Genomic DNA, 12,218 nt, shown 5'->3' with positions numbered 1-12,218 from the left:
CAAGACATGTGGAGACTAAACAATACATGTCTGAATACCACATGGGCCAAAGAAGAAATTTCAAAAGAAACTAAAAATTGGGGCTGGTACTGTGGCATATGAGCACCCTTATGGGCACCAGTTCATGTCCCAGTTGTTCCTCTTCCAATCCAGCACCCTGCTAACGGCCCGGGAAAACAATGGAAGACAGCCCAAGTGAATGGGCCCTGCACCGCACTGGAGACCTGAAAGAAGCTCCTGGCTCCAGATCAGCCCAGCTCCAGCCGTTGCAGCCATTTGGGGAGTGAGCCAACGGAGGGAAGACCTTTGTCTTCTGCTTCAATCTCTCTCGGTCTGTAATTCTACTTCTCAAATAAATAAATAAAATCTTAAAAAAAATTATGTTGAGATTATGAAAATGGAAATACAATGTATCAAAACCTTTGGAGTGCAGTAAAGCCATGGTATAAGGTACATTTATAATACTAAATGCATGCAATCCAAAGTAAATATCTGAAATCAGTAAACTATGATTCCAAATTAGGAATTTAGAAGAAGCCGCATAAATTAAATCTACAGTCAGCAGAAGAAATGACAAAAACTAGAAGAGAAATCACTGAAACTGAGAACTGGAAACCAATGGAGAATGTCAATATAAACAAAAGCTGATTCTTTACAGAGATCAATAAATTTGACAAGTCACTACCCAGGCTAACTAAGAACAAAAGAAAGAGAGGATATGAATTAAGGATATCAAATATTCAAGAGGAGACGTCACTACAGAGTCCCTAATAGTACATCATCATAATTCTCACACTGTAAATAACTTTATGCCCACAAATTTGATATCTTAAGTGAAATATATTTATTGAGAGACCTAACGTGCTAAAACTCACACAAGAAGAAATAATCTGAGTAGGTCTGTAACTGCCAAATAAGTAGAATAAAAAATTAATAACCTTCCAAAGTAAAAGGCACCAGTACCAGATGGGCTCGTGGGTGAATTCCAACCAACATTTCAGGAATAAATTATACATATTCTCTACAATCCTTTTCAGAAAATAAAAGTAGGGGAATATTCCCTAACTTATTCTCCAAAGACAGCATTGTCCCAGTAAGAAAACCACAAAAGTTATTGTAAGAAAACTACAGACTAACATCTGTCATATACATTGATACCAAAATCCTCAATAAAATCATAATAAATTGAATCAATGAAATCCCCAATCAAAATCAAAAAAATATTTTTGTGATATTGACAAACCAATACCGAAGTTATATGCAGAGTGAAAAGACCCAGAAGAGTCAGAACAATGTTGAAAGAGAAGAAAAATGTTGGAAGTCTGACGATACTCAAAATCAAGACTCCCTATAAAGCCATAGTAACCACAAAAATGTGGTGTTTCTGTGTAGGTGCAAACTGTTGAAATATTTACTTAATATATGATAAATTGATCTTCTGTATATACAGATAATTGAAAATGAATCTTGATGTGAATGGAAGGGGAGAGGGAGCGGGGGGGGTTGCTGGTGGGAGGGAAGTTATGGGGGGGAAGCCATTGTAATCCATAAGCTGTACTTTGGAAATTTATATTCATTAAATAAAAGTTAAAAAAAAACAAGTAGGCAAATAAATGGAGGAAAGCCTTCAGAGGTATAGGCAAGCTGTCTTTGAAAAGGGAACAAAAACAACAGAATGAAACAAAGACAATCATTTAAGCAAATGGTGCTAACTGTATATCCACATTTAAAACAATGAATACAAGTATAGACCTCACGTCTTTCACAAAAATCAGCTCCAAACTAATCAAACTAATCATTTACCTAACTGCAAAAGGAAAAACTTTAAAACTCCTGGAATATAAGAGAAAATCTGTATGGCCTTAGAAATGGTATAAGTGTAGATATAATACCAAAGACATGACCTAAGAAAGAAAGAATTTATAAGTGGAATTTACCTGAGAAAGATTAGGGAAGGAACCAAAGAGAAGCCAAAGACAAGGAGAAAACACTTGCAAAAACACACATCTGATAAAGGACTCTTTTCCAACTTAATAAGAAAATGAACAAATGAGCAAGCTGATTAAGGAATGGACTCACGATGCATCAAAAAAATACAGATGTCAAATAATTCTATAAAAAGATGTTCTACACCATATACCATTAGGAAAATACAAATGAAAATAACCATGAGGTACTACTGCACTTATTAGAACACTGCTGTTACCAAATATTGTGGAAGATGGTAAGCAGTGGAAACCCTTATTCAGTGCTGGTGGGAATGAAAAATGCTGTAACCCTTTGGAAGACAACTCAGCAGTCACTTACAAGACTACTGCACTCTTACCATAGAACCTCCAAATTGTTCTCATGGCTTTTAGCCAAAGGATTTGAAAACTTAGGTCCACACAAAAACCTACACACAGATATTGCTGGATTTTAACAAGATTTGGCTTCCAATCTCCTGTGGATGATGAATCCCCAAAGTCATAAATTAATGGAAATAATTAATCATTTAAATAAAAGAAATGTGTTACGCAAAACATGACAGCTGGTTGTCCCTTGCTGTACTCTGGGTCCTGGGTTCTGTTAGATATTCTATTTTGATCAAACTCCAGCCCCTCCATTTTTCCCCTTCCACTTCCCTTCACAAGCAACCATTGAATGGTAGACTTTTTGATCTCAAATTTGACTCTGTTTGCTTTAGGCTGCCATTTGCTTCTCGTCTGTGTTTTCTACTGCTTCTACTTTGTATTTCCAACTGCAGTTGGTTCAAATCTCTACAGGGATTCCAGCTGAGTCATTTGGGGCTTACGCTTCCCCACCTTTCTCAGCAAGCTCAGTGCTGCTGGATCTTTGAAAGCCTTTCTAAGCCTTGTCTTTAGTTCACTCACATTTCTGCCAATTGACTAGTTTGTATATCAGTGACAGGTGTGTGGAGCACAGCCACTCTAGGCCTGTCTCTGTATGATAAAATACCTCTTTTTTGGACAGTGTGATACAATGTCTAGAAAAAAAATAAGTCTGATAGCAGAAGTTGATAAATGCTTTCATCTCGAACTATCCTTAAGTTCCTTAAAACAGTTCTCTGTGATCTCACAAAATTCCCTCTATCCAGGGTGAAACAGACTACAAAGAGGGGTCAGGCAGTCACTTTCCACAAAAGGCTTTGTTTCTGAAAAAGGGAGATACATGTCAGCCTAATCTCTTTGTCTTGGACATCCAGGAAATCTGAGTCACAGCACCACATATCTGTGGTTCTGTGATGAATGCACGTGGGTTCACAGTAACCAGTGGCAGAATATAGAGCCTCTAACTCAAATGACTGGAGCAACAATTTCAAGACTCCCCGAGACCCATCAGTAATGAAATTAGAGCACTGTTGCAGTGGTTGAGGTAATTTATATAAAGCAGCTAACACACTATATAGGTTTTTATAAGCTTTCCATAAATTTCACAATTTTAACATTATATTCATGTATAACAAATACTTACATGAAAGTTTAATTATGAAAAACAATTTTATATTTTCAGAATAAAGACAATAGGGGCTAACCCAAGAAAACTTATACAAAGTGAGGGATCTGAGGCAGTATTACTAACATGCAAAAGATTTAGTGCTGAAGTGAAATGGTTCTGTTGGGGGCTTCAGACAAAAAGATGTATTCATTTCATTTCTTAAGTAAAAATTCTGACATTTTATTCACTGACCAAAACTTTTTAACTTCGCCAGCACTCTCGTTAAGGAGTGAAGTCCACAAGTCCTACTGCCTGGGTTCAAACCCACTTTTATCTGACACTGGCCATGGAGACTGTAGATAAATGTCCTAATCCTTCTGTGCCTGGGAATGCACATGGCTGCTGGGGTGCACAGAGCACATATGTACACATATTTCTGAATATATATATATTCTCTATCCATCCCCACCCACATAGGGAAAGTCGTGTGTTCTGTTACTATCACAATTCCATCCCAGTACCACAGGGTTCATTCTAGCCTGCACTCTTTCATGTTTGTAATGCTCTCCGACAATGAGAAGCTGTCACCCTGTCATCTGCAGACCTCCACACAAACAAGTTGTAGAGGCTAGCAAGTGGACATGTTGCTCAACAAACCCTGATCTGGTCACACCTGTGCACCAGTGCCCTCCTTGAATCAATGTGGTAGTCCCTAGCATCTTTTTCCATTATCACTCCCTTGTGACACTCACATAAGCTACATTCCACTTCCCCCAGAAAAAGAACGTTAAAAGATCTGCCAAAAAGTTAATCTCAAGACGTTTACACTGGTAGCTTTCCAACATTGATCAACTTACTTAATTTCGGAGACTGAAGAATTTTTTTGAATGTATACCTCAGTGGCAACAATAGCTCCCTCATAGATCGGTCAAGATTTAAATAAGATATATTCTATCCACCATGCTTAGGATACTGTGAGCAAAGCACAAAAGTTAGTTATTAGAATTGTCTGTCTTCTGGGTCAGCTCTTACTCTAGGCAAGACACCTAATCAGTTGCTACAGAGTTCCATGTTCTAATAATGTATCACTATCTTCCTGTATTCATTTACCAATACATAAGAGTTTGCTTTCTCTAAAAGGGTGATAATGACATCTATCATGCAAAGGAGCTGTGTCTATTATATATTAAGTGACATATAAAATACACCCAGAAATGATAACAATCATTGTCATTTTTATATCAGACTGTCGTTTTTTTTTTAATTTATTTAATGAGCATAAATTTCCAAAGTACAGCTTATGGACCACAATAGCCTCCTCCCCCCCACCCCCCGTCAGACTGTCATTTTCTTAATTCTTCACATTTGCTTATTCCTTTTCTTTTTGAATCCTCTTCTTCATTATATGGTTAACTTAAGTTACCGTATAATGTACCATATCCCCAGGGTGTCTTTGGTCATTCCATTTGAACTTTAGTATGTTCCCTCATATTCTTTTCTCTTACACTCTTACCTCTAGCAGGTGTACGTTGCCTTAATGAATGTGACTGCATCTGTACAGATTTTGTATCAGAAGCATCTGTTTCAGCAGACCTATAATAATCTTCGCAGATTAGCTGATAGCATTCACCATTTTTGTAGCCATCACAGCTGATATGTAGTTTCATGAGATAAATCCAGCAGTGCGTGCAGTTCCAGAGAAGAGCTTGCTTCTGCTAATGAAGCTGTGTGCGTGTTCTGTATACACGGGGTGATGCACTTAGAATTCTTCGAGCTTTATTATGGCACTATTTTGTGAACTGGGGATGCTATATCCTCCTCTAAGGAGTTTGTTGCTGACTGAATCAAAACATACATGCAAAGATCTTAATAAATACAAGATAAACAGGTTCCCCAGCTTTGCCTTTGACCCTCTCAATTAATTTCTATTTTTCCTTGAGGTATTCTCATATAACTAAGCCTATTTGTCTGTTTTAGGTAGTTTACTACTTCTCATCTGCATGATCTCATTCTTCTTTTTTTTTTATCTAAAATGACATTTTGAGATCTAATTTTTAGAAGTGGAAAAGTCCCTAAATAAATAAAATCATCATGTTTATTCAAAGGGACTGCTTTCATTTTTTAGAAAGGTAATTGCCAAATGATATATCTAGTCATAAACAATAATTTAAGAATAAATTGAGCATATCTTTATTGACGCGTCTTTATCAGCCTGATGATAGTCAAATTTTCTAGTTTAGCATAACACTTCTAACAGTTAACAGAAGTGAAACTGAGCAAATTTCTTATTGCCTTGTACTTTATCTTCTTCATCTATAAGATGGGAACAAATAATATCTTTTTTATTTTTATGATAATTCAAGTTGACTTTCGCAAAGTATTTCAAATGGTGCATGGCCCAGACTTAACATTGTTTGTTTTAGCAATTTTTTTAAAAACTACAAACTTTTTCATGATTAGCACATTGAAATGATATGCTAGAATATTCTATAGTCATTGAAATATCAAAACTGAATCCACAGTTATAATGACAGAGATACATGTTGGATGTTCTGACCCAGAGTTGAAATAAAATACGCTGATGTACCACAGACGACCAAAATGAGCAGCTTGCTCGTTCTCTCCACAGGGCTCAGTCATATGGCTGTTGGGATTCAGAGGGGTCAACACAGCGCTAAGAACCACACCTTCATGAGAACATGGTCATAGATGAAATCCTAAACTTTGAATCCAAAGTCATTTCAGTCAAATCTATGAAAATACATCAAAGAAGTCTAAAAGTCTGCACTTGCTGTACAGTCAAAGGACATCTACTTTGAGTCCTCTCATCTTTTCAATTGTTTGTCTTGGGATTTTGTAGTGGTTCAAGTATAAACACTAAGAAGTGAATATAACACTTATCTACCTCACCATTCACACTAATGATTGTGGTTTGACAATCTAAGATGAAAGATTTCTTCTAAGTACAAATAGTTATTACTACAGGATGTGTTTTCAAAGAGAACAGTATACAATTTTAGGGCCGTAAACAAGTTTCAATCACTACTATCTTCATACAAGTGTTTATGTTCCAAAGGTATCTTGACCACAAAAAACTAATTTTAAAAAATACATCAAGGCCACTTGTGTTCACTATGTCTGGAGTACTTCTGAAACTTTAGATGCAGTGCTTATCAAAATTGTTTGTCTCATAGAAGAGGATGACATTTCTAGACCACCAGATATACACTTAGGAATGGCCTGGCAGGCACCTATAAATAAAGGCGGGAAGCAGCTGGGACAGAATTGAATTCCTCTGGATAACTGGCATAGGCGTCAGCAGGGAAAAGCAAGCACTGTGCCCAGATTAATGTTTTCCCATGTATACCGCACATTTTCACAGAAGAAAGATAAATAATGTCCGAAGACATTTAGAATTTCATGACTCTGCTTTGAAACTACTTGGGCCGATTTTTCAAAACCTCAGTTAAAGGAGTCAAGATATCCTACTTCTTTATAATCAATCCCAGGCTCATGTTTTAGAAACGGCATGCTTCAATAAGTATAATAGAATATATACTAAATGGTTCAAGGAGGAAAGTCTCAGTACACATATTTATAAAATGGCTGTCTTTGAGCTACTTACAAAGCACTGTTCAGGTTTAGCAGGGGGAAACATTCCACTGCCTTCTATAGGAGATCTCTTCCTATAAAGGGAAATAATGTGTAAATTCAAAAAGTGTTTTGGGAAGTGGTAAACCATGTGTCAGTTAACCACAATTGTCTATAAAGTGGCATTTTTGACATTCATCTTTATAGAATCAGCCATAGAGTTAAATATCATCATGAAATCAATCTTTGCTGCTGCCATATTGGTGAAAAGATTAATTTAATCTCTACACAGATATCAAGAAACCTGGTACATTTCAGGTATCTCTCAACTGTGAGATCGCATAGTATTTGCTTGTCTATGAGTGACTTATTTCAGTTATTTTAATGACCTGCAGGCGCACCCACATTGTTACAGATGGCAGGATTTTCTTATTTTTTTAAGTCTTAATAACGTTTGCATTATATGAATGTACTACATTTTCTTTGTCCACTCACCTGTTAATGCACAGATTTTTTCCATATATATAATAATAATGAACGTGAGAGTGCAAATTTTTAAGAACTGCTGTACCATTTTCCACAGAACTCACATTTTATATCCCTATCAATAGTGTACCAGGATTCCAAATTTTCCACATCCTCACCCACACTTATTATCTATTCTTTTATTGATAACGCTGTCTTATAAAGAATGAGATGATGCCCCTAGGTGGGTTTGATTTACATTTCCCTGATGTTGAGTGAAGTTGACCATCTTTTCATGTACCTGTTGGTCGTTTGTATGCCTTTGGAGAAGTGCCCATCAAATCCATCGCCAACATTTTAAATAGGTAGTGTGATTTTTGCTGATGAGTTGTAGAATTTTCTTACATATTTTGGATATTACCCTCTAATTATATGCACAGCTTACATATACAGTTTATAAATATTCTCTCCTAGTCCATAGGTTGACCTTTCATTTTATGCATGATTGCCGTCAGCTCTGCAGAGTTTTTAGTTTAATGTGGTTCTCTTTCTCCAGTTTTGCTTGTGTTACCTGGAATTCTGATATCATATTCAAGAAATAATGAAAGATTAATGTTAAGAAGTTTTGCCCTTATGTTTTCTTCTCAGAGTTTTACATTTCCAGGTCCTACAGTAGGGTCTTTAGTGGTAGAAGCAGAGGATAGGTTAAGGGTGATGGGGGCTAGAAGTGAGCAGAGGCGAGCTGGTTAATGAGCACAATGCTTCAGTTACACCCAGTGGACAACAACTGCCCATATCCGACCAGTGGGGAGCAGGGAATTGTTTCCTCATCGCCAACATGAATTAGTTCTAGAGCTGAACTGCACAACACTGTGCCTAGAGTCAGCAGTCTACCACACATCTAAAAATGTTAAGAAGGTAGGTGTCATGTTGCATGTTCTTACAAAAAAAATAAAATCAAAGAGACACAAGGAAAACTTTGAGAAATGATGGACATTTCTATCATTTTGAGTACGGTGAGGGTTTCATGGGTGGATGCAGGTGTTCAAACTCATCAAATTGCATATATTAAGTACACGTTTTTGGTGTATCAATTATATCTTAATAAAGCTGTTTCTAAAAAAAAATGGAGGCAGACATTTGGTACAGCAGTTAGGAGGCTGCTTCAGATCTTCACATCTCTTATCAGAGTGCCCAGATCTGGGTCCCAGCTGCACTCTAAATTACAGCTTCCCGAGCCCTGGACACAGCAGGGGATGGCACAATTACCTGGCTCCCTGCCACTCAAATGGCCCTGGCACAGCCCTGACACTTTGGGCACTTAGAGAATGAACAGGAAAAAAAGCTCTCCCCTCCCTCCCTCCGATTTCAAGTGAATAAATACTTAAAGAAATGTGGGGCTGGCACCGTGGCTCACTTGGTTAATCCTCCACCTGTGGCACTGGCATCCCATTGGGCGCTGGGTTCTAGTCCAGGTTGCTCCTCTTCCAGGCCAGCTGGAGGATGGCCCACATGCTTGGGCCCCTCCACCCACATGGTAGACCAGGAGGAAGCACCTGGCTCCTAGCTTCGGATCAGCGCAGCTCTGGCCGTAGCGGCCATTTGGGGGGTGAACCAATGGAAAGAAGACCTTCTCTCTCTCTCTCACTGTCTAACTCTAAATGTCAAAAAATAAAAATAAAAAAAAGTAAAAAGAAATGTAGTAGGAAAACAGGCAATATATTCCATCAAGAAATAATTCCTACTTGATGGAACCCACACCAGTTTTGTTTTTTTTTTTTTTTAATATTTTTTAAGTATTCTGCTTGGTCCTTGGAACTAGCCAAAAATAAGAACTAAATTTAGTGCCCATTTCTGTTGTCTGAGAAGCTAATTTATAAGGCACATTGATCATTAAGTTTAAAAGAAGAATATAGCTACAACATTGTACTAAGAACAAAGATTTTTTAACACAAGTATAAAGTTATGATATACAACCAAGAAATACTGCTTTTAGTGTTTTTTTTCCCCACTGTTTCCTAAGATGTGGGATATTGAACACAACATAAACTCTGAATCACTCCCATTCACTTATTCAGTAAATGACTATTGAGTTGCAAATTATTCTTCTTAATGAATCCCTATGCAGAGACTGATGACAGAGCCCCAGTGTGTGCCCAGCCTGGCAACAGTCTCTTTATATGATGGCCAATCATTTGAAAGCAGCCAGGTAAGGGCTCCCTAATTTGTTCAGTGCCTGTGGTTCAAAAGAGATCAGTGCTAGTGCTAAGTTCTTTCAGGTACAAGTACTGTATATGGTGATTCAAGGGAAAATACCTAAATTAAGTTCCAGAATTAAGAGGCAGGAGAAACCATTCTCGTAATTATCTCTTTCTTCTGTTTTAATCATCATGTGAAAATTCAGCAATTGAAGATCCATCAATGGCCAAGACTTAACTATTAGCTATTAATTTCACAGGTCATTTAAAAACAGTTAACCATGCATATTAAGCCAGACTAAGCCAGGCTATTTTAGAATTCTTACAAGTTTGGAGAACAAGCACTAAGAATTATTGTGTCTTTATCTAAATTACTGAAAATTTTTTATGTAAGAGTTTCTACGAATTCAGGGTTTAAAACTAACTCATTATCTATTTCAGGCATGGAAAGCCAAGACACTCTGGCAAAAAGATCTCTGTGAGTGAGATCCCAGTGGAAAGAACAGGTCTTCAAAGAGGGAGGTGCCTTTCTCTGAAGGGAGGAGAGAACCTCCACTTTGACTATGACCGTGTCTAAACAAGATAAGAGTCGGAGAACTCAAGGGGCTTCCATAGCCTTGGAAACTCATGACTGGTGCATAGGGAGATTACTGATGCCATAAACAGGAGTGTCAATTTGTAAAGTCAACAACAGGAGTCACTGTGCACTTACTCCTCATGTAGGATCTCTGTCCTTAATGTGCTGTACACTGAGGCTTAATGCTATAACGAGTACTCAAACAGTATATTTCACTTTGTGTTTCTATGGGGGTGCAAATGATTGAAATCTTTACTTAATGTACACTAAACTGATCTTCTGTAAAGAAAAAAAAAAAAAGAAATTATCAATTCCCAACGTGACTCTCACTGGGATTAAACATGACAATAGGTCTGATCTGATTTCATCATCATTTAAAAAAAATCATCTATTATTTTTCACTTTATGTTTCTGTGTGGGAGCAAACTGTTGAAATACTTACTTAAGGTATACTAAGCTGATCTTCTGTATATTAAGATAATCGAAAATGAATCTTGATGTGAATGGAAGGGGAGAGGGAGTGGGAAAGGGGAGGGTTGTGGGTGGGAGGGACGGTATTGGGGGGGAAGCCATTGTAACCCATGAGTCGTACTTTGGAAATTTATATTCATTAAATAAAAGATTAAAAAAAAAAAGAAATCTAGATTAAAAAAAAAAACTAACTCATTATGGTTTACAGGTTCTATATAGACTTGTGGTAAATATTTTCATTTTTAAAAGAATTGTAACCTGATAGACAGTTGCAGCTGCCACTGTCCAGAGCCTTAAAATTGTCGTGGTTGGTTTTGTGCTGGGCTGGCATCTGGCTTGGGTTTCTTGTCTTCTCATCACAGGGCAGAGGGAGGGAGTGGGGGTAACCTATCCCTGTGATAATGGCATTATTCCATTCACAGGGCAGAGGATTATGTCGTCAGCATATCTCAAAGGTCTCCCCCCACAGTACCATCACAATGGCAACATGAGCTTTGCAGAGGAACAAGTCTCTAAACTCATACCCTTGTCTCTCTGGATTTAAGAGCCAGACGGCATCCTAACCAGAGTCTCTGGAAAGTCTAGGGGAACTTCAGAACAGAAAAGGCAGAGGAGGAGAGTCTCAAATTCTGTTTATAAATTTACTCAGATATTTGACCATGGAGCTCTATGGGTAGATGGTCTCAATTCACAGTAGCACAGTTAAGGATTAAAGAGCTGAACTTTGATTTTAGCTGCCTGTCAAGACAAAAATTTTCCCAACCATGTTAACTGCTCATTAAAACAAGACTTTGCAGAGGAATGAAAGAAAATTCTGGGCCTCAACATCACAGTAACCATCTTTAGGATATAATTAAGGAAATACCCAATCTCAAGAAAAAACACACTAGAGACCTACTCTGAGATGAACCAGATAATGTAATTATCAGCAAGAATTTAAAACTGTTTTTTATAACTAAGATTAATGATACAAAGGAAAATATGGCCTTAGTGAATAAAAATATGGAAAATCTGAATGTATAAACACACAAAAAGAAAGCACATGGAAATATGAGGGGACTTCAAAAAGTTTATGGAAGAGATATTTTATTAAAAATTACGCATGGGTGCCGGAGTTGTGGCATAGTGGATAAAGCCACTGCCTGCAGTGCTAGCATCCCGTATAGGCACTGGTTCGAATCCCGGCTGCCCCACTTCCAATCAAACTCTCTGCTAATGTGCCTGGGAAAGCAGTGAAAGATGTCTCAAGTTCCTGGGCCTCTGCACCCCCGGGGAAGACCCAATAGAAGCTTCAGGCTGCTGGCTTTGTATTGGCTTAGCTCCAGCCATTGCGGGCATTTGGGGAGTGAACCAGCAGGTGGAAGGCTTTCTTTCTTTCTCTCTCTCTCTCTCTCTCTCTCTCTCTCTCTCCCTCTCCCTCTGCCTCTGCCTCACCATAACTCTGCCTTTCAAATAAATAAATAAATAATTTTTAAAAA

Source organism: Oryctolagus cuniculus, chromosome 13, assembly GCF_964237555.1.
Source record: "Oryctolagus cuniculus chromosome 13, mOryCun1.1, whole genome shotgun sequence".
Lineage (NCBI taxonomy): Eukaryota > Metazoa > Chordata > Mammalia > Lagomorpha > Leporidae > Oryctolagus > Oryctolagus cuniculus.
Note: the sequence above shows the minus strand (reverse complement) of the source record.